General features: G+C 40.4%; 1 long non-coding RNA gene across 5 annotated transcripts in view; it reads left to right on the forward strand.

The window, feature by feature from the left end:
- LOC106030169 (uncharacterized) overlaps positions 1-19652 on the forward strand; it is a 108228-nt gene that overhangs the window by 8113 nt on the left and 80463 nt on the right. For 4 of the 5 annotated variants that reach the window (XR_010829157.1, XR_010829158.1, XR_010829161.1 and 1 more), the window contains 3 exons: positions 11231-11280; positions 14293-14561; positions 18137-18374. This is a non-coding gene — a long non-coding RNA (uncharacterized lncRNA). The remainder of the gene's footprint in view (positions 1-11230; positions 11281-14292; positions 14562-18136; positions 18375-19652) is intronic. The other variant, XR_010829159.1, reaches the window with a different exon arrangement.

Raw genomic sequence — 19652 nt, forward strand, 5'->3', positions numbered from 1 at the left:
GAAAATATAAAGTATTTGACAGGTAACAGATAACATTGCCAGGCAGGGGAGTTTCAAACACTTACAAAGCTTTCATTACTCAGACTAGGGTGGCTCACCAGAGCTGGCTGGGGACACGCCTCTATGGGCACCACAGCAAGGAGATGTGGATTAGCTGTAGGGCCCCAGCAGCCAGTACCTTCCTCCGCATTTGCAAATAGCCTGGGAGAAAGCAACCAAAAACCTTTGCTGCTTTTGCTTCCACTTTAAGGGGATGGAGTGGGAGGCTGGAGGCATGTAATATCTGATTCATGTGGTGCTTGGCGCAGAGGAGCCAAGAGTTATTACCATCCCAGTGGCCTAGGGCAAGAGAGGGATCTTCTGGGAAATAGCTGCAATGGCTGCTGCGGTTGAGCTATTCCGGTTTATACACAGCAGTAATGTTTCTGTGGCGCCCAAAGTTTTAATCCAGATCAGCAGGTCTTTCCTACACTGACCTACAGATCTCTATCAAAACTAATGCAAGTCCCTTCTGCTTTCAGTGAAAAAGGTGGTTCGATAACCTTCTGCTGCAATGCTGCTCTTTATTACAGGAGTAATTGCCCTGGCCTAGCAAGTCTGATGCCTTTGTGTTTGTTCAGGTTTTGCACACTTGAATGGTAATGCCACGCTCAAGCAAAGAGTTATAAACCACTGAGCCTCTTGTGTTTCTAACAAACAGCACATATCATCTTGCTGTCTGCTTTTGCTCTAATTTGTGGGACTCCTTTTCCCATAAAGGCCTGTGAACATGGCCTTGGAGATTTTTGCCTCAGGTCTCTTGTGGTGTTTTTGATTCCTCATTGTGTTCACAATGACAGAGCCCCTTTTAAGATTCAGTCTGAACTGGCGGTTCATTTTGCTTGCAGTATTCCAGCTGCTGTTAAAGACTGACTTCATGGGCTCACCATGGTCTTGCCAGGGCCCCTCCTCCACATGCCTGCAGTTCCTAGGTGTGATTAACAGGGTTTCCTCATGTCTCAGCTATAAAACTGCATGATCAGATCCAATCCGACAGTGATGCTTTGTGATAAAAATCTCCTCTCCGCAGACATGAAGGAGCACGATGGCTGTCAGGGAACCCCATGCCCCAGTCAGAGAGAAGGACACAGTCCCTGACGGGGCTGTCCCAGGAGTGCCATCAGCTCCATGTACCAGGGGTGACACCAGCACCGGCGGCAGCTGCTCTCCAGAGCAACCTTCAGTCTGAGAGTATGGGACACATTACAGGATGTAGGGGAAGTGCATTTGGGGACTGCACAAAGCTTATTATGGGATTTGTGGAGGAGGAAGCAAAGGTAGGGAAAAGGAGGGATCAAGGTGATCAACAAGGTGACCAAGGGCACTGCCTTCTGTGTGCATGTGTGTGTACGGAGCTCCGCGTACCGGCAGCTGGAGTCAGGCCCTGGGTCACAGCGGCCTACATGCCTGCGTGCAGCATCCTCAGCGAGTGAGAGTAACTGTTCTGGTGTGCGGTGGCTAGCAAATAACGAGCTGGACTAGCCAGCAAGTGGGATAACTGTCCTGGGAGCTGGATTGCAAAGCAGCTGTAAGATAATTGTGTCTCTGTGTCTGAGACCACCAGAGGACTTGGCTACCACGGGGACCGGGAGGCCCAGGGCAACTGCTGCAGAGACCACAGTGTCTGGGGCAGACGGAGAGGTCTGTCTGTGTGTGTGGTCCGTGTGTCTGGGCACAGGAGGGCTGCAGCCTCAGGGGCTCGTTTGCCCAGGTGCCAGCGACTGAGGAGACTGAGATCCAGGGGTCAGAAAACCTAGTGTCTCAGCTGGGGAGCTGCTGGAGGGATCCAACTTATGCATGCATACATGTGTATTCCTATTAACAGAAATTCAGCCAAAGAGGGGAAGAGGATGAGGCCACTGGTGCCGTTTGCATTCATGTGAGTGCTGAGCGTGGCTGTGCTGATCTGCGTGGCCGGCCATGTCTATATGTGCATATGCGGTGTACATGTGTGCTTGTGTGAGCGCCCTTCGGCCTCGCCAGACCTGGAGGCATGCTGAGGGCAGCCCTGCCTCTCTCTGCCTGTTGGATTTGGCAGCTCCTTACAAGCTTTTTTTCCACCACCTTTTAAAAGTTGGTTTAGCATCATGTGCCACGTTTTGCTCTCACATGACATACAGGTACACAACTTGCTTTCATATTTAACCTCCTCTTGTTAACCAAAATCTTTTAAAAACATGGTTTGACAGACAGTGCTGTAATCAAAAAGCTGCTTTCTGTCTCCTGTTGACTCTTTTCTATTTTGCAGTCACCCACTGCTAGCAGTAAAGCATTGCATTGAGTCTTATTCTAACACATTTCAGCATTTCAACTGGCTCCCCAGTGTTTTCGTAGCCCATTTGGTGCTGGGAAGAGCTGTCCATCATTCAACAGTCAGACCTTAACAGAGAAAGGGAGACCTGACGCACACACACCTATAAGCATTGCTTAACTTCTACATAAGACAGAAGGCATTTCTAACTGACTTACACAAAAGCTTCTTAATAATGTATCAGCTTTCTCTTCAGAAGTTGTCTTTTATTTTTGCCTAGTAGCTTGCCTAGTAGCATTTTTTTTTTTTTTGGTGGTGGAGCAGGTCCAGGGTAAAACACATAATTAAAACTTGTCATGCATCAATCACTTCAGGGCAAATCATCCAGGTAAGTATTTTGGTTTTACTATAGGGTAAGTGGGTAAGCTTGGTATTTCCTGTGCCATAATTCAAATTTACGGCAGCAGACTAATTTGTATGCCAGATCCTGTACAGAGAGCAGTAAATTTGGTGCCACAGCTTTACTTGTAGGATGATTCATATCAGACTTATAAACATAACATGTTATCACATCAGATGATGTCTAATATCTGTCTACCATTCTTGGAAGTGAACAAGAGTGATGAGATAAGAACTGTAACAGAACATCACTGATTTCAGGAAATTAACTCTTTTTCACTGGAAACCAAAAACTAAGTCTAAAGATTGGGTTTGTTTAGGCCTATTTTTTTTTTCCAAAGATCTGTCAGAAAATTATTCTTATACTATGTTTCACATTTAATGTGGGTTTTGGAAGCAATGTCCTGTGGTATTGACTTGTCATACCTACATGGAAAAGCTGAAAAGACTTAACTATAGAAATCTTTAATCTAAGAAAGGTATATGGTAGGTGGATACCATAAAAAACATTCAGGTGCAGTGTGGGAGTTAAAATACAGCCAGACCTGAAAGCAGAGTTGTAACATTGCTGAGAGACCAAATCAAACACAACCTTGATTCAACAGAATTGACTCATCTCCAGGTAGACACAGGCTATGCAAACAATCTAGACTGACATGATTTCTGAAAGTGAACAGCTTCTATCCAGCTTGTGATAAGGGAACATTGAAAGAAGGAAGTTATTTTGATTTATTTGGACTACTAGTTGAAGCAGTGCCATTCATACAATAGTTCATCCTAACCAGACTTTTACCAACTTCACAAATGCACCAAAGTTCTTTCAGAAGATCATTGTTAGAATTTTACTTTGCTGCTCAGCAAGTGACACTTTCTTTGTCACTCTACACTACAAAAACATTTTAATGGAAGACCAAATAATTTATTCTGTCACAGGATTTTCTATGTTTACAAAGTGTTTTTGTAGGAATGGGCCAAATTCATATTAAGGTTATCAGTATTCTTGTTGTATTTCCAAGTGCTTGACTTTGCTATTCTTATAATCTCTTGATGTGATTGGGATGTGAAGTTTCAGGGAGCAGGAAGAGTGGGGCTGTCCTGGAAGGCAGCTGGAGCCAGGAGACAAGCCCAGCCCAGCCCTAGCAAGGTGATGCCCACGTGGCAGGACACAGTCCAGGAGAGCAGAGGACAGGGCTGGAGACTGGTATTCTGCAGCATCACTGGGGCCAGTGATGACTTAAGGCCCTGGGCTGAGCTGAAATGGGGCTCCTAGCCCATGGCCAGGGATAAGGAGGGGAACCAGGTGAGGCTGGTAGGGCCAATAAGACACTCAGGGCTTTGATGGTCATTTTCATGAATTTTCTTTCTTTCTTTCTTTCTTTCTTTCTTTCTTTCTTTCTTTCTTTCTTTCTTTCTTTCTTTCTTTCTTTCTTTCTTTCTTTCTTTCTTTCTTTCTTTCTTTCTTTCTTTCTTTCTTTCTTTCTTTCTTTCTTTCTTTCTTTCTTCCTTCCTTCCTTCCTTCCTTCCTTCCTTCCTTCCTTCCTTCCTTCCTTTCTTTCCTTTCTTTCCTTCCTTCCTTCCTTCCTTCCTTCCTTCCTTCTTTTCTTTCTTTCTTTTTCTTTCTTTCTTTCTTTCTTTCTTTCTTTCTTTCTTTCTTTCTTTCTTTCTTTCTTTCTTTCTTTCTTTCTTTCTTTCTTTCTTCCTTCCTTCCTTCCTTCCTTCCTTCCTTCCTTCCTTCTTCCTTCTTTCTTTCTTTTTCTTTTTCCTTCCTTCCTTCCTTCCTTCCTTCCTTCCTTCCTTCCTTCCTTCCTTCCTTCCTTCCTTCCTTCCTTCCTTCCTTCCTTCCTTCCTTCCTTTTTCTTTCTTTCTTTCTTTTTAATCTATTTTTTATTTTTAACAAGCAAATAAAAATCTCCTAAATTCTGCCATGTAGTCTTCCGTGACATTGTAAAGTTTAAATCTATCCATGGACCTATGAGAGAGGAAGTGATTCACAGATTCACAGATTTCTCTAGGTTGGAAGAGACCTCAAGATCATCGAGTCCAACCTCCGACCTAACACTAAGTACTCCACTAAACCATATCCCTAAGCTCTACATCTAAACGTCTTTTAAAGACCTCCAGGGATGGTGACTCCACCACCTCCCTGGGCAGCCTGTTCCAATGCTTAATAACTCTTTCAGTAAAGAAGTACTTCCTAACATCCAACCTAAAACTCCCCTGTCGCAACTTTAGCCCATTCCCCCTCGTCCTGTCACTAGGCACGTGGGAGAATAGACCAACCCCCACCTCTCTACAGCCTCCTTTCAGGTAACTGTAGAGAGCGATGAGGTCGCCCCTGAGCCTCCTCTTCTCCAGGCTGAACGAGCCCAGCTCCCTCAGCCGCTCCTCGTAAGACTTGTTCTCCAGACCCCTCACCAGCTTGGTCGCCCTTCTCTGGACTCGCTCGAGCACGTCCATGTCCTTCCTGTAGCGAGGGGCCCAAAACTGAACACAGTACTCGAGGTGCGGCCTCACCAGAGCCGAGTACAGGGGCACAATCACTTCCCTCGACCTGCTGGCCACACTGCTTCTTATACAGGCCAGGATGCCGTTGGCCTTCTTGGCCACCTGAGCACACTAAGTGCTCAGTGATGAAGTGATGGAAGGAGCAGGTTGCTGTCACAAACTGGAGGAAGAGATGTGCATTGCAAGAAGCTTTTCCATGAAGCAGTTGCAGTTCTGGAATCAGCCTTGGTCTCTGAAGTGTCCTAGGGAATACGGATTTTTTAATCTTTTTTTTTTTTTTTTCCTGAACTCAACCACTTCTTCCCTGTTCTTTTTAACTTCTGCACATCCTAATTTTGTATCTTGCTCACCCAGTTTCTCTCTTCTACTTCCCTCTTCTTAGCTAGCCAGGCCCACTCCTTTTCTCAGGAACAGATGTCCACATTGAGGTACCTTGTTGCCATCCCGTTCTTACCCAATTTGTCTGAGGGTAACCTGCCTAGCTCTTCCATCTAAGTTTGCTTTCAGACACTGTCCCTATCTCCTGTCTAGTCCCTTGTTCTGAGTCCCTTTGCCTAGCCAGTTCCTTCTTCTCCAGTCCTGGTTCCCTTTGGCCCTGAGCACTTCTGTCTTTGCTCCTCACCTTCACTGAATATCAACAGATATCCCTTCTCAGGCTGCATTCAAGATAACTCCAACAAAGCCCAAATAAGCTTTTACTATACAATATGTACTGCTGCATCCAACTCAACTGCAATAGCAAAATATCAAATAATGAAGTGATTCTTATGAATGAGAGAAAGCAACTATCAAGGTAGATGTCACAACATTTATTGCATGAATTATTTGTTAGATGTGCCACAGAAATGAGCTCTTTCCTAAGGAAGGAGTCAAAAGTGGTTGAAAACTTTGTAGTGTTGATTTACTGATTCATCTTCGCAAACAGGGTGGGAACGTAGAGAGGATTATATTGTTCATGGTATTTCTTTCAGACCTTCTGCAAATTAGAACCTGCCTTGTGAGACTGATGTTTTTATTATTTGCTGTTAAATTATCCCCAGCCAAATCTCTTCTTTTTTATTTTTTTTTATTTTATTTTTTTTTCCTGCAACCACGAGCCATACGACTGAAGTTACAATCACAACAGAAGTTCAAATTACTCTCCAGACTTTCCATGCTGACTTGTTATACTCAGAATTTATGGTCCAAAATTATTCCCACCCCTGGAAATTGTCATTTTTTTTTCAGATATTTTAAATAACATCATTGCATCTTATGTTTAGAAAGCAGATGTCATCCACAGACTAGCAGGACAAACTCCAGGCAGAATGCTAGCTTAGTCTCTAGTGCTCCTTCAGTGCTTTCACAAATTACACTGACTTGTGTTTAAAGGGATAAATTGGAGTTTTGTCTGAATAAAGGCTTCATCTAAGTAAAGACTTCAATTGAGGACTTTAGTCCTACAATTAGAAGCATCTGTTCCAATGTAAAGCTAACATGATTATTGAAGCAACCTTTGATGACCAAAATTCTCAAGCCTGAAATAAAATTAGTCTTAAACAAATTTGGTTTGCTGCCCAGGGTACAGCTGAGCAATCAGATTTCAAATGATTGGTCTAACCCTTTATTCAGCTTGAAAAATTGGGGGGATTTAAAGGCTAACAGCTTTAAACTAAAATATTGTAAGTTTACACTATTGATCATTAAAGAAGGATTGGGTAGCTACAAAAGATTTTTGGTATCTGAAGTTCTGGTAAGTATTATCTCAGTCTTCTGAGGCTCAGGAATATAGGTGTATCACGTTTCTGTATTACATGGCTTGTAACTACAAAAATTATGGACAGTTATTTTCAGAATGAGCAGGAATAATAAGGTTAGTCTTCTCTGTACTATCCCTTGAACAATGTACACTGTATTTCTATATATATTAAAAATAATTTTCAGAATGTTTTTAACATTTCCATAATGTTACCAATATTTGAAAGAAAGAAAAAAATTTTCAATATTAAATATTTTTATTGTGGTTGTGTAACCACAATAAATGTCAAAATCCTTGATTAGATTGTTCCTTATTATACTGCCCATGGACTTATCTAGCAAGCTTGGAGGAAAACCAGTCCAAATACATACAAAGAGACAGATGTATTAAGATAGCTTTGACATCTTTGTAAGGAGACACCCTCCCAAGGAGCATACTTGTATAGGTGTTGGTTTGTATTGTTCTAGCAAGGTCTAAAATCTGCCCCCTAAAATTCCTCTAAAATTTTCTGTAGGTACTGACCAGGAGACCTACAGTGTTTTTTTCCCCTTGCTTATGCTCAAAAATTATGATTTGGCATCTGTTTTCACTATTATTTTTATTATTTTTTTTTTAAACATGGAGGTTCTGAATGAAGTTCAGTGCATTGGCTCTGAAGTACAGTCTTGCTAAACAGCCAGACAGGATACACATGGTGCCCACTATCACGTGCTTCAAGTGTTCATGGCATTTAATTTTTTGTTCCCTCAGTCTTTGCCCTGAAAATATTTCCCACAAAATCACGACTGTCTCACTCAAACTGGGATGGAAGGTGACCCTAGGTTAATGATGATGTAAAATTTGATTCACTTCTTATTATACAGTATGTCAGTTTAAAACAATATGTGTAATATCTTCAGACTTCTGTGAATTGTTTTAATAATAAATAATATTATTCTTTGGCAAAACTGTGAGAAAAGATCTAAGGAGCCAAACTGTGTCAGTGTAAATCAGTGCACTTTACCAGTCCTAGCCCAATACAGAGCTCTGAGATTTATCCTTTAAAAAGCTCAGGCTCATTTAATGTTTCATATACACATTTATGGCTCAACCCAAATACAGAGATTAGTCCTGCAGAGTCCCTAGGTTCATTGGTAGTGTCATGAAAATGCTTGGCTGTATTTGAGCAGATGTCTGAGCTGGTAGGGCTAGTTGGAACCAATGCTAACTGGTGCTGCATTTCTGCTATGGCTGGAGCCAGATTGCACGAGAGTTCTTCCTCTCTTGCATTACAGGGCCAAGATGTGGCTTATGCTACATGGTGGGAACAGAGCTAGGGTACTTGTATACTTCAGCTCTTGGCAAGAGGTGATCACCAACACAGTGCTTTTCAAACTGCAGTGGGTGAGCTTCTGGCAGGGTAGGCTTCTGTCCTTTCTGCACTTAGGAGGAAGCTCAGCCTTCACTCTGCACAAGGGTTTGCAGGCGCAGGGGTGGGAGTGGGAGATGTCGGTGTAGGTCAGGAGATTTGCTGTTTGAATGGTCCAGAGGTCAGAGCTCATTCTGACTAGCCTAGGCACAAGCCTATCTTATTCGGTAAACAGCATTACCTCCACTGCAACATTTATTTATATTTGGGCAAATTCTGCCAAGAATTCTAAACCAACCTTTTTGTACTTGCCTCTGGGAAGATGTCGAAAGCTTTCAGCTCCCATTAAACTCATCCTTTGCGTATGGGTAAACCTTTAGTGCACTTTTCACTTCCTCATGCTTAGGACAGCAGGGAATAAATTTTCTTTGGTCTGCAAAAGTACAGTGGTTTCTTATGCTTTCCCTAGTACTTGGGATCTGGGCATGCTCACCAACTTGCAGGCTTGGATGAGTGCCCACAGTCTTCCTGCTCTGCACCTTGCTGTTTCCAGCAGGAAGGAACCCAGATGCAGCGGCCAGACCCAAGTGTCCCACCTAAAGCAACAGGGATTGGAACTGCAAAGTACCTACATGCCCTACAGTCCTAGGGACTGGCAGGTTACAACTGACTGGCACATTCATCGTACTTTCCAGCTCTGCCTTTGTCCCTTTCTACGACTAAAACATTGTTCCAAGTCCTGGAGCTGCAGATAAGTTCCCATTTAACTCATTTTAATGCAACTTTCTGCACCATACTTAGGAAATTACATGCAATCTTCACATCTGGTATCTTCAGTGATTCCCTTGATGATCACTGGCTTGGGGGAGCAAGACCAAATCTGCAGAGTTTGTGTAGCTACGTTTTGGTATAGTCTAACAGATTTTCTGTGGACAAGTTTGGACATGAAAGTATTAAATCTGTAAGAGAAGAACTTTGAGAAGGCTGTTTGTGTCTTCTACGTTAATCATCATTACCACCCACATCATTAAAAATATTCCAGAAAACTCTGTGTTAGATAAGATAAAAATTCCTAAGCTGCTGGTTATAAATAAAGAACGATTCATGTTCGTATGTATTATGCTGCTAGTCATGATTTAATAATCTGTTTTAAAGACGTTAATTTTAGTAAGACATTGGATAAAACAAAATGACTTTTCTTTAACTACACTGTTTTTTTATTCCTGTAAAAAGATTAAGCTTAGAAGAGAGAATGTCATAATATGAGGTGATCTCAAAAGAGACTTTTTGCACACGTGAGAGGCATGGCAGAGTGTAATAACAGGCTGGTTTATTTGTTGATGAATCCCAAGTTGACAACTCGGTGATAAATAGTGTGTGACATTGAATTGGTTATTTGTCTTTGTTTTTTTCTTTTTTTTTTTTTTTCTTTTATTATTGTCTCCCTCTCTCTCTCTCTCTCTCTTTTTTTTTTTTTAACCCCACTTGGACTATTATTCTGCTTACCTGGCATTTGGGAACAAACCAGAAAGCGAGAAAATCTACAAAGGAGAGAAAAAAAGTTACAGTTCTATTAAAAAAATTCATCTGTTTCTAAATTTCCAAATGAAATGAACTTAGGTCCAAATAACATTAAAACTCATGTCAAGCAGTCTTGAAAATGCACTGGTAGTTATGAAGTTCCCATTTAAAAAATATATCTTTCTGCACGAAACAGAGGCAGAGCATTTAACTCGTTTGCCTAAGCCAATGAAAGACAAGGAAACATGTGCTGCACCTTTCTGAGGAACACCTCCCACTAAAACACTTGTTCCACATATTGGGGACACTGTCGCAGCTCCCTCTGGGGAGATGCACCTTTCCATCTGCCTGTGGGGGCAGAGGAAAAACTACTCTGTCAAAAGTGAGTTAGTAATTATGAAACCTACATCCAGCTACCTGCAGCTGAGGAAAAAAATGTATCCTCATTAAAGAGAAATTTCACGATTTCACAGCATTACTATTTCCTAGGCTGCTTGACAGTGCTCCCTGTTTCTTAGGTTTGCTCTTCTACTACAACAGAGTGTAACTTGGGAACCTGGCCAAAAGTGATAATCATATTTGATTAGAAAGACTTCAGCACCCAACAGTTGCAGATTATAGGCCCTTTCCTCTCTCACAAGAGACAAACCAATGGTGTACTACAGATTTATACTTTATCTTTCATGCCTATGAATGACATCATGATTTTTTTTTTGAGCCATGTGAGCCGTAAGGAGCATAATTTTCAGCTTGAAATCTTTCTTCAGAGATGAAGCTAGATTTTTTTTTCCTGATTTTTGTTATACAGTTCCTCTTTTCTACCAACATATTACTTTGCTTTCCTGCTTGTCCAGCTGATTTGAATGATAATATATTTTACAGATTTCTGTTGAAGTCTCTATTAAAATAGGAAGTGTTCTCACTCAGGCTTCAATTTATATTTTTCTACTTCTGCCTTTTAGTTTTTGACCCACTAAAATTTCCTGGAGTACACTGCCTCCTGCAAGTAGATAAACTATGTAGTCCAACCACACAGTGCTTTCATAAGAAAAGCTTTAAAGCCATTTATGCAACATCCTTGCATATTATCATTCAGCTATCTTGTCTTTTGATGTACATAATACTTTAGAAGATGCTGAGTAAATAATTTCAGCTCTTTGAAGTGCTAGACTTATTTCCATTCTGCAGATGGAAATCACTGGAGCATAACAGACAAGCACTCAATTACAGAATAGCACTGCATAGAGCAGAGATTTGTGTGAGCAAGAACTGTGTTATCCTGAGTGTTCCTAGTACAGTTGAGATCTTGGGGCACACTTGCAGCACCAGCAGTGGTGTGCTGGTCAGATACACAGTGTGATGTGCAGAGAATACATCCACCCCATACTCCCACCCCCATGTTTTATTATTATATATTATATATTTTCAGAATAATGTATCTTGATCAAAGAAGGCAGAATTCAGAAACACATTTCCAAGGTAAGTAAAGACTTTTATCTTAATTACAGCACCACTATTAATCTTAGAAGTGTTTTATATGTATTTTCTACTAGTAATTTGTTATAGGTTTTCCTTGCATTTACAGTGCTGTAAGACCATAGCTTTAGAGGTGTCTGCATGCTTGTTATGACTTAAGAGGAAGTTACCTGGAAGTAACCATGTGTGACAGTATCCTGATCTGGCTCCCTTTGTTGTCCACGAAAGGATTTTCAAGGTCTTGAACAGAATCTGGATCATTCTCCTACTGCCATAGTCGTTTGCCCTGAGAGGCTCACTTGCAACCTCTTCAATTACCTTTCAAACACTCAAACTGTTGAGGCTAAGAGTTTGTATCTATTGTAATTTGGCTCCATCACATATTTTATGTAATGGGTGTGCATAGTGCCTTATCAAAACACAGAGCTCTGTGCTTTGCTTCACATATAGACAAATAATGATTAAAAAAAAATAAGAAAAAATATAAAAGCATGCATCGTTGTATATAACAAATGCTTCTCTTTTTTTCTGTTTCCATGGAAATTCTAAATTAAACTACAAGTTGTTGCTATTAAATGGTAACAGATCTGCACAGTCCAGAAAAGCACTTCTGCATTTGTGATCTCTCTTTTGTGATAACCACCACAATATTACAGCCTGCTCCTGCAGTGGCAGGAAATGATATTCAAATTTTGCATTTCTGCTTAGCCCACATAGATATTTAGCCAGAGATAATAAGAAAATACTTCACAATTATGCTAGCTAAGAGTCTATTATCCCTTCAAATCCATGGTCTGCACAGAAGGGAAAGCTGAAAGGACTATTTCAGTCATTTAGGGTATATGTTTCTCTGGCACACTCATAATCTGACCAAAGCCATTATTTGGAAGTCATTTGCACTCAATCATTTTGCCTGTTAATGAGGAGTTACTGAATCCTCCAAGCATTAATCCCATTTAGGAAAACACAAAGGCAATCTGTACCTTGTATCAAGCAATTATGATTGCATTGAGCTTGAGGAATTCAGTCATTTGTTGGAGGTTGATTTTCCCATAACAGACCCTCTAAATAGAATTACCAAGCCTTTCAAATGTTAATTTGTTAAGAAAAATATAATGGCTAATAAAGACAATTAGGTTTGTATTGTAAATACTGGACTGCAGGACTAAAGCTGCCATGGCTTGTCAGAAAAGTGTGGCAGGAATCTGTAAAACTAAGGATGGAAACTATCTTCTTACCAGAATAAAGAACATGCAGATATTAGCATTGGTCCCCAAAATATATTTCACTCAATGTAAATGTAACACTGAGCTAAAGAAAGTGAGGCCTGATTTTATTTTATTTTTTTTCCCCATAAAAATAGGTTTATGCAAGTAATACTGAAAGTCTGAGATTGTTAGTGAAAGAGTAATATGGCACTCTTGGAAAAAAAGCAGGTCATTTAGAGATAAGAGCATCATATATAAAAAAGATTTGTGCTTGTAATTCTTTACGTAGTTCTGCTTGTGCCTCAGCAAGAGCACTTTGTTCATTACTGGGTCCCAGACTTCATGACATAGCCCAGAGAAGAGCAGTACAAATAAGTTTAGAAAACATGAAGTTTTGGGAAAAGTATAAAAAATAGAAACTAAGGGAAAGTGGTAGGTAGCACAGGACAGAAAGAAATTATATATCTCTTGAAGGTTCTTCTAGCCCTGTTTGCAGATAGCATGGGCAACGTTCTCTTTGATTATCTTTTCTCATCTCTGATTGCTACAAATAAAAAAAAAAATCCCGGGCTGAGTTTTCCTTCTTTTATTAAAGTGATACTCTGCAATCACTCTCTTTGTAACAATCATTTTATTCCCCAAGACAAATGCTCATAAACAGCCTAAACAATACAGAGAAATCCATGAAACCATTTAGGAGTGAATTTGACTATGTGCCTAGATCTAGTTTTAGGAACTCAGTGTCTCAGGTGGTATGGAATACCACTTTTTTTTTTTTTTTTCCATCAGCACCTGGATAGATATTATAACATACGAAAATGTCAGGGCAATTATTCATTTTTCATCTGCTAGCTTAATTATTGCAATACCTTTTTGTTAGGGCTGTCATTCCATACAGGTCATTCAGAAACTTCAGTTCATACAGCATGCTTTCCTGTGTTTGGTCATGAATATCAAATAATGTTCTCTATCCTTCCTCCTATGCTTTTTTTTTTTCCCACTATATTCTGTTATTATTTATCATGCAATCTCATGTGTTTATTTTACTTTGTTAACTATATATGCCTATGACCTCAGCTAGTTCAGAGGTTTTGCTTTTCCATGCACTTCTGGCTTAACCCAGGTGCTGAAATTCTCAGACACCAGATTTAACCAGACAGACTTGAGCAAAAAGGGGAAAAAAACAAAAACAAAAACATAGTTCAGGGATGTCCAACTATGTTTTGTGAGGGAAATGATGATAGGGAAATACTGACACATTTTGTTCCTTTTTTTTTTTTTAAATAAATAATAAAAAATTATTGTAGGTCTTGTTTGGTCTTGTTTTATTCCTTTTTAATATTTTTCATTCAGAACACAAACATGGTTTATAAAATCACAGGGCACAGGCGTAGAAGTAAGATGTAATACAGCACTGATAAATCATGCAGACCTTGATCTTGATGTCTACAACTTTACATTCATATTCATATCTTGTCTAGTCACATCTATGTTGCCAAAGAAACTGCTTAATTTTCCTTAGACTGTGCAAAACTGGACAGAACATTTCCAGTACTCAATGCTTCTGTTTCATCCAGAAATACTGTGCAAAAAGTTCTCTGCTGTTTCAACACTTCCTCTTTCAATTTCACTTGGAACCGAGGAGTACAGGGAAGTAAGCAAATGAAAAATTAACAAGAGGAGAACAAATCACTCTAATTTTTGGAAAAATCATACTTTATTATTATTATTTTTTTTCAATTATTGCTCCATGTAGGTCATACACACAACACTCAATGCGCTTTTCTCTAATTTGCTGCTTTAACAGATGCGTTGTCCACAAGCACAACTCGCTCTGACCTTCAAGGACATGAGTAGGGTCCACCTTCTCCACCCCCCTGTTGTGAATGGGTACCAACTCAGAGCACTACTGAGACTGCATCCCATTGTCAGGGGGACTCTCACAGATCATCCCAGAGGGCAGGAAGGAGAAGACACCCTTCCTTTCTTAGCATAGTTTATGTCATCTTGCATGTGCTTAACCTGATGGCTTCACACTAATATCTGTGGGAGGGAGAACGCCTGAGCTAAATGAAGGTAAGTCTGACATGGGGAAGGAAATCGTGTGGGTCTATCTACATTGCTATGAGGTGAGTTGACCCCACAAGAATTACTTGGGATGAGTATGGGTAGAAAGTTTGAATTTTGTAAAACTGGAATTTACTACAATGAAGCATTTATCAATAACCATTTTTACTCTCCTGTCCTGTGCATGTTCTAAGGTAGATCCCTGTGTTGCTTGTTTCCAGGATTTACTCATCAAATCATGTGTTAATATTTTTGCTCTCACTTGTTTGCTGTGGTAACAAATTTTAATTATGTAGCATATGGAAATGTCATGGAATGGAGACATGAAATTCATGTATTTAAGTCAGCATATTTATAAGAGTGCTTTTACAGACAAAAGAGTTTGCTATCAGTGAACCAGTATTTTTCCCTGATCCTGATACTGTTGCGTAAGGTAAATAGAGCTAGCATTGCAATGGTACAGTATGTTACATGTTAGCATAAAACATACTCTGGAAGAAGATCTAGCAGTCTAATTCCATTCCAAAAGAGCTGATGTGTTCAGAAACCTGACTTGGTTCAACTATAATTTTTGGCATCATTGAAAAGAAAAATTTCCAAATTTGGGAGGGTATTTGGCTCAGGATAGTACTATGCCTGTATTATCATTCACAGAATATTTAGGCCCACAAGTAGGTACTATGCATTGTTAATTGGGTTCAGCAAAAATTTAATTCTAGAGATACCACCTTTGGCAAAGAAATTGAGATATTGTTCTGTGTTCAAGATGTTCTCTTCTGCTTGGCCTGTTTGTGTTTCTACTTCACTGAAAAAAAGATTCTTAGCTGATAATGTTTTTTAACACTTTTATGAAAAAATAATTGAGTGTAATAAGTAACAGAGCTCTAATTCAGCTGATGCTCATTGCAGGGCAATGACCAATGCCACCCATTATGCTCAGAGACAAAGAGGCTGTCTCAGTGGGGAGGACACCAGCAGCTGTGCTGGTATCACTGGAGAGACCTCACTCTGTTCTCTGGCTCTGAAGCTGGGTGACATGGCCCAGCACGTGCCCATGTCTCAGTGCCTTCCTTGTGCCCCAGGCAGGGCACAGGCATCCAAACCACCTGCAAGAAATGTCCCCATGGCACTGGCATGGGCTGGAAGCTTTGCCTGCACCTCACCCATAAGAGTGGGCACAGGCCAGAGTCGTGCCCAGGACAGCTGGTTGAACGCTTCAGATGATCCTGGACTAGAGCTTGACTTCATGCCCTGGACCTGTTTTATTTGCTAGTAACAGCACATCTGATATATAAGCTACATAAGACCCAAACATCAGAGTAGTTTCCCAGAGATAGTCAAAGCATGTGATAAACATTTCTGTTCAAGTAACATGTTCAACTGAATTGCATCTCTCCAACAATACTGATGTGTTGTTCCTATTTCTGCTGGCCTCCAGAGACAACATAGCATGGGGCTAGGAAGCAAGATCTGTTCCTTCTCTAAAATAATACAAGGACCAAATCTGAAAATACTGAACTTGTACAACAGCTAAAAGGACATACTTTTATTCACAGGTTCTTTAAAACGCAAGTGTAAAACCTTTTAGTTACCACGGTAGCTAAAGATATACATTTTTAATGCAAGTTTATTAATTTTCAGGGCTTATAGATCAACTTTAATTTCAAAATCATGTAAGTCTGTATGTAACAATGACAAGAAACGTGAAAGATGCACAGTATGAAAAAAAAAAGACAAAACTGTTAAGAGATTATAGTAGGAAACAGCTTTATCAGATCAAACTGGCTGGGGCATGGACTGGATGATCTGAATCTTAAGAAATTGGAGTGAGTATGAAGTGGGACAAGGCCTTCCAAATTCAGTATGACCTCAAATGTTCGCACAGTAATGTTTTCGTTGAGTCACTGGTGTCATAGGAGCTGCTGATGGGTCTGATAATTATATTCATGTCAGGAAGCTATACTTTTTAATGGTTTCACAGTTGTTCTCACTAGTTATTTTCATAAAACTATTCATGCTTATTATGGAAGTGATTGAGGACAACCAGGAACAGGGTTATGCTGTGGTGGTCACCCTGCAGAGACCCTGAAGGCCAAAGAGAGTTACCTGATTACAAAATGCCACCAAAATGTCACACATGCCAGTAGTGGGTGGCCCCGCTCACTAAGCAGAGATCAGGGAAGTTGCCACATTAGCACGGTGATTAACAAAGCCTGCAGGAGCAGTGCTGTGCCCAGGAGAGTCCATGAGCACCCTGTGTGGCAGCCCACAGGAAACCCTGCAGGCAGCAAGGAGTGGTAGGCGCTTTCTCCTCGCCTGCCTCGCCCTCGCTCCTGGCTGTGGGAAGATGACCTTTCCTTTTCTGATTCATGGTCTGGGCTTCTCGCTCTCCTGCTCACTCTGCTGCTTTTCAGGAAACGAGCTGGCCTTGCTTTTTCTTTCAATATGATTGAGAAGGCAAGGTGAGTGTAATATGATATGGCTGTGCAGTGCAGTAATGGCTGGACTACCTGATGAGATGTGGAAATCCTGGGCTCAGTAATTTTGGGGGGTTGAGGAGATTTACTATGCACACCCTGTACATCCCAGAAAGAGGACTGCAGCTTTAATGTAGGTGAGGGGTACTCTCTGTCCGCATTGTTGAAACTGGGCTTTATGCTAAAAGGAGGCAGTCCCTGCAGTCCTTCTCTGACTGGATGTGTCTAAGAGAAAGGGAGGTTTTCATGGTATTTCGTGTATTATTCCACCAGCTGCATGGTCAGTGCATGTGCAAAACCCAGGGTGAGCCGTTCCCACAGCTGTTTGTTTGGGTGAATACTGGGTTCCCAGGACAGAGTGCAAGAGCTGAGTCAAGTGACCAGTTCTCTGAAAACTGAGATGCTTTAGAGCATGAACAAAAGGAAATCTTTTAGGTGGGTGGGAAACTTCAAAATAAATAAAGAAATAAACCACATCAAATGCTAAACTAGATACATCAAATTTATGGGAACTGTTTCAACACTGAAGTGCTTTCCCAGATCAGGTCCTCCAAGATCATGTAGGCAAGATCTCAATACTTCAGGCAAATTATCCCTTACAAATCAGTAATCAGCAAGCACTATACACAATCAGTTATTCTAATAAAGACTTCATTTGCATTAAAGTAATGTGAAAGAAATGAAATGTTGGACTGTGTACAGTGTTATTCCTAAGAGGGTGAAATGGGAAAATGATGGTGTATGGTACGAAAGGAAATGTAAATAGTTTCTGAGACCATTACTGGAATTTCTGGCATAGGAAACATTTTCAAGTACTGTGCTATGAATAACTGCTGGAATGGATAAGGTAAATCACTATTGGTTATTGGTGATTCTAACAAATTGAGGAACTACTATAGAGGTCTTATTTCTGGTCTAAGATTCAGAAAAATGTACCCTTGCTAAATCAGAATATGATGACAGTCCCTGAGGGGGAAGTGGTTATTTCTTGTAAATCTCCAGATTTTTAGCTTCCTTTTTACCATCAGCTCCTTCTAGCAATCTTACAAGTGCAGAATAGAAGTGTGATTTCCTGTGATCTTTTTTTTTTTCTTTTTCTCTCTCCAGATTGAATTGACCACAACTGCTTAAAGTTCTTGTTTTGCTTTCAGTGCTGATGCTGGAGAAAAAAAAAAAAAAAAAAAAGAAAGCAACTCACATACATTCAGCTCCTTCTATTGCACATACAAGGGAAATGGGAATATTTGTGCAGTAGAGTCATCATTTGGCTCCAAACAACAAAAGAATATTTATTCAGCCTTTGGGCATAATATAATCTAAAGAGGGGCAAGTGAGATTTCAAAAGGTAAGACTTCTCTGTTTCCCAAATTTCTGCTTCTAATTAACTGAAACTCAATGTGAAAGTTCTTTTCATTTCCTTTCCTCTCTTTTTCCTGTCAGTCTGAGAGCATTAAATGCTGCATCAGAACTGAAGAAGAAGCTGTTTGTCATCAGTCTCTGCAGGATGCTGCCATTATGTCTAGTAACATTGGCATATTTATCACACTTGGCAAATTCCTCCTGTCACCACTGAATGCTGTTCACCTTCATTTTAATGTGTTCTTTCCACTTTGCTCTAAATAAACAAAACAGCAATTTTGTGATGTCTGCTTTTCCTGTTAAGACACAAATGCCCCAACTACCCCTCTGTAGATGTGGCTGGAATACCATTTCCAAAAATACCTCTGTTTATCAGAAAGATTACCACTTTCCAGTAAGCATTTTTTCAAAGTTGTGGCAGGCAGTTTGATCTAATTGGCATTACTGATCTAAAATATTTAGTGAAATAGCAAATCAAAAGGTTCTTTATTGGGTGCCATTTAGGTCTGGATTTACTTGTTGTTTTCCAATGTAATTATTAACTGGGGAGGTAAGATTTACAGAGAAGTCCTGAAACTAATGAAAACAACATCTACTGTGGATGGGCTAAACAGTTAGGACTCTCCGATGAGTTGCCTGAGTTCCCTCTACCTTCTTCCTATCCATATTTTGTTAAGTGGTCCTTCCAGTTGAGGCATACCAGTTTATTTTAGACCACGTAGATCAGACCTAATATTACCACGTTCAGTGAAGATACAGCTGATAAACATTTGCGTGTGATTTCATTCCCCTAGTAAATTTGTTCTCTTGGGCAGGATCTCCTACAATTCACTGAGGAAAAAATAATGGGGCATCTGTACCTGATGAAGGGGTGAGGGAAGAATTTTTGATGTTTGCTGCAGGGAGCCCATTTGCTCTCAAGCTTGGGATTCCTCAGTAAGCTGCAGCATGAAAAACAGCTTTGCTACTCAAGGTTTTCTGTGTAGCTGAGATACACACACTAGCTCAAGTAGATACTGCCTGAAGGGATGTGTACGATGTCTTTCTGAGTCCTACCAGCACAGCTAAGCTGGTACACCTTTGATTTGGTCTTGCTTTTGGTTTCTAATTCTTGCTGTCAAGCTTCCAAGCCTTGGATACTCTTTTCAAGTCCTGATCGCTTGTTACAAGCATCTTATGGTACCAGTAGATAGTTGTGCAGCTTACACACAAAACTGACATCGGAAACAAATTTCCTATGAAGATGTGTGTGGGAAAAAAAAAA

The sequence above is a fragment of the Anser cygnoides genome, chromosome 2 (genome assembly GCF_040182565.1).
Source record: "Anser cygnoides isolate HZ-2024a breed goose chromosome 2, Taihu_goose_T2T_genome, whole genome shotgun sequence".
NCBI lineage: Eukaryota > Metazoa > Chordata > Aves > Anseriformes > Anatidae > Anser > Anser cygnoides.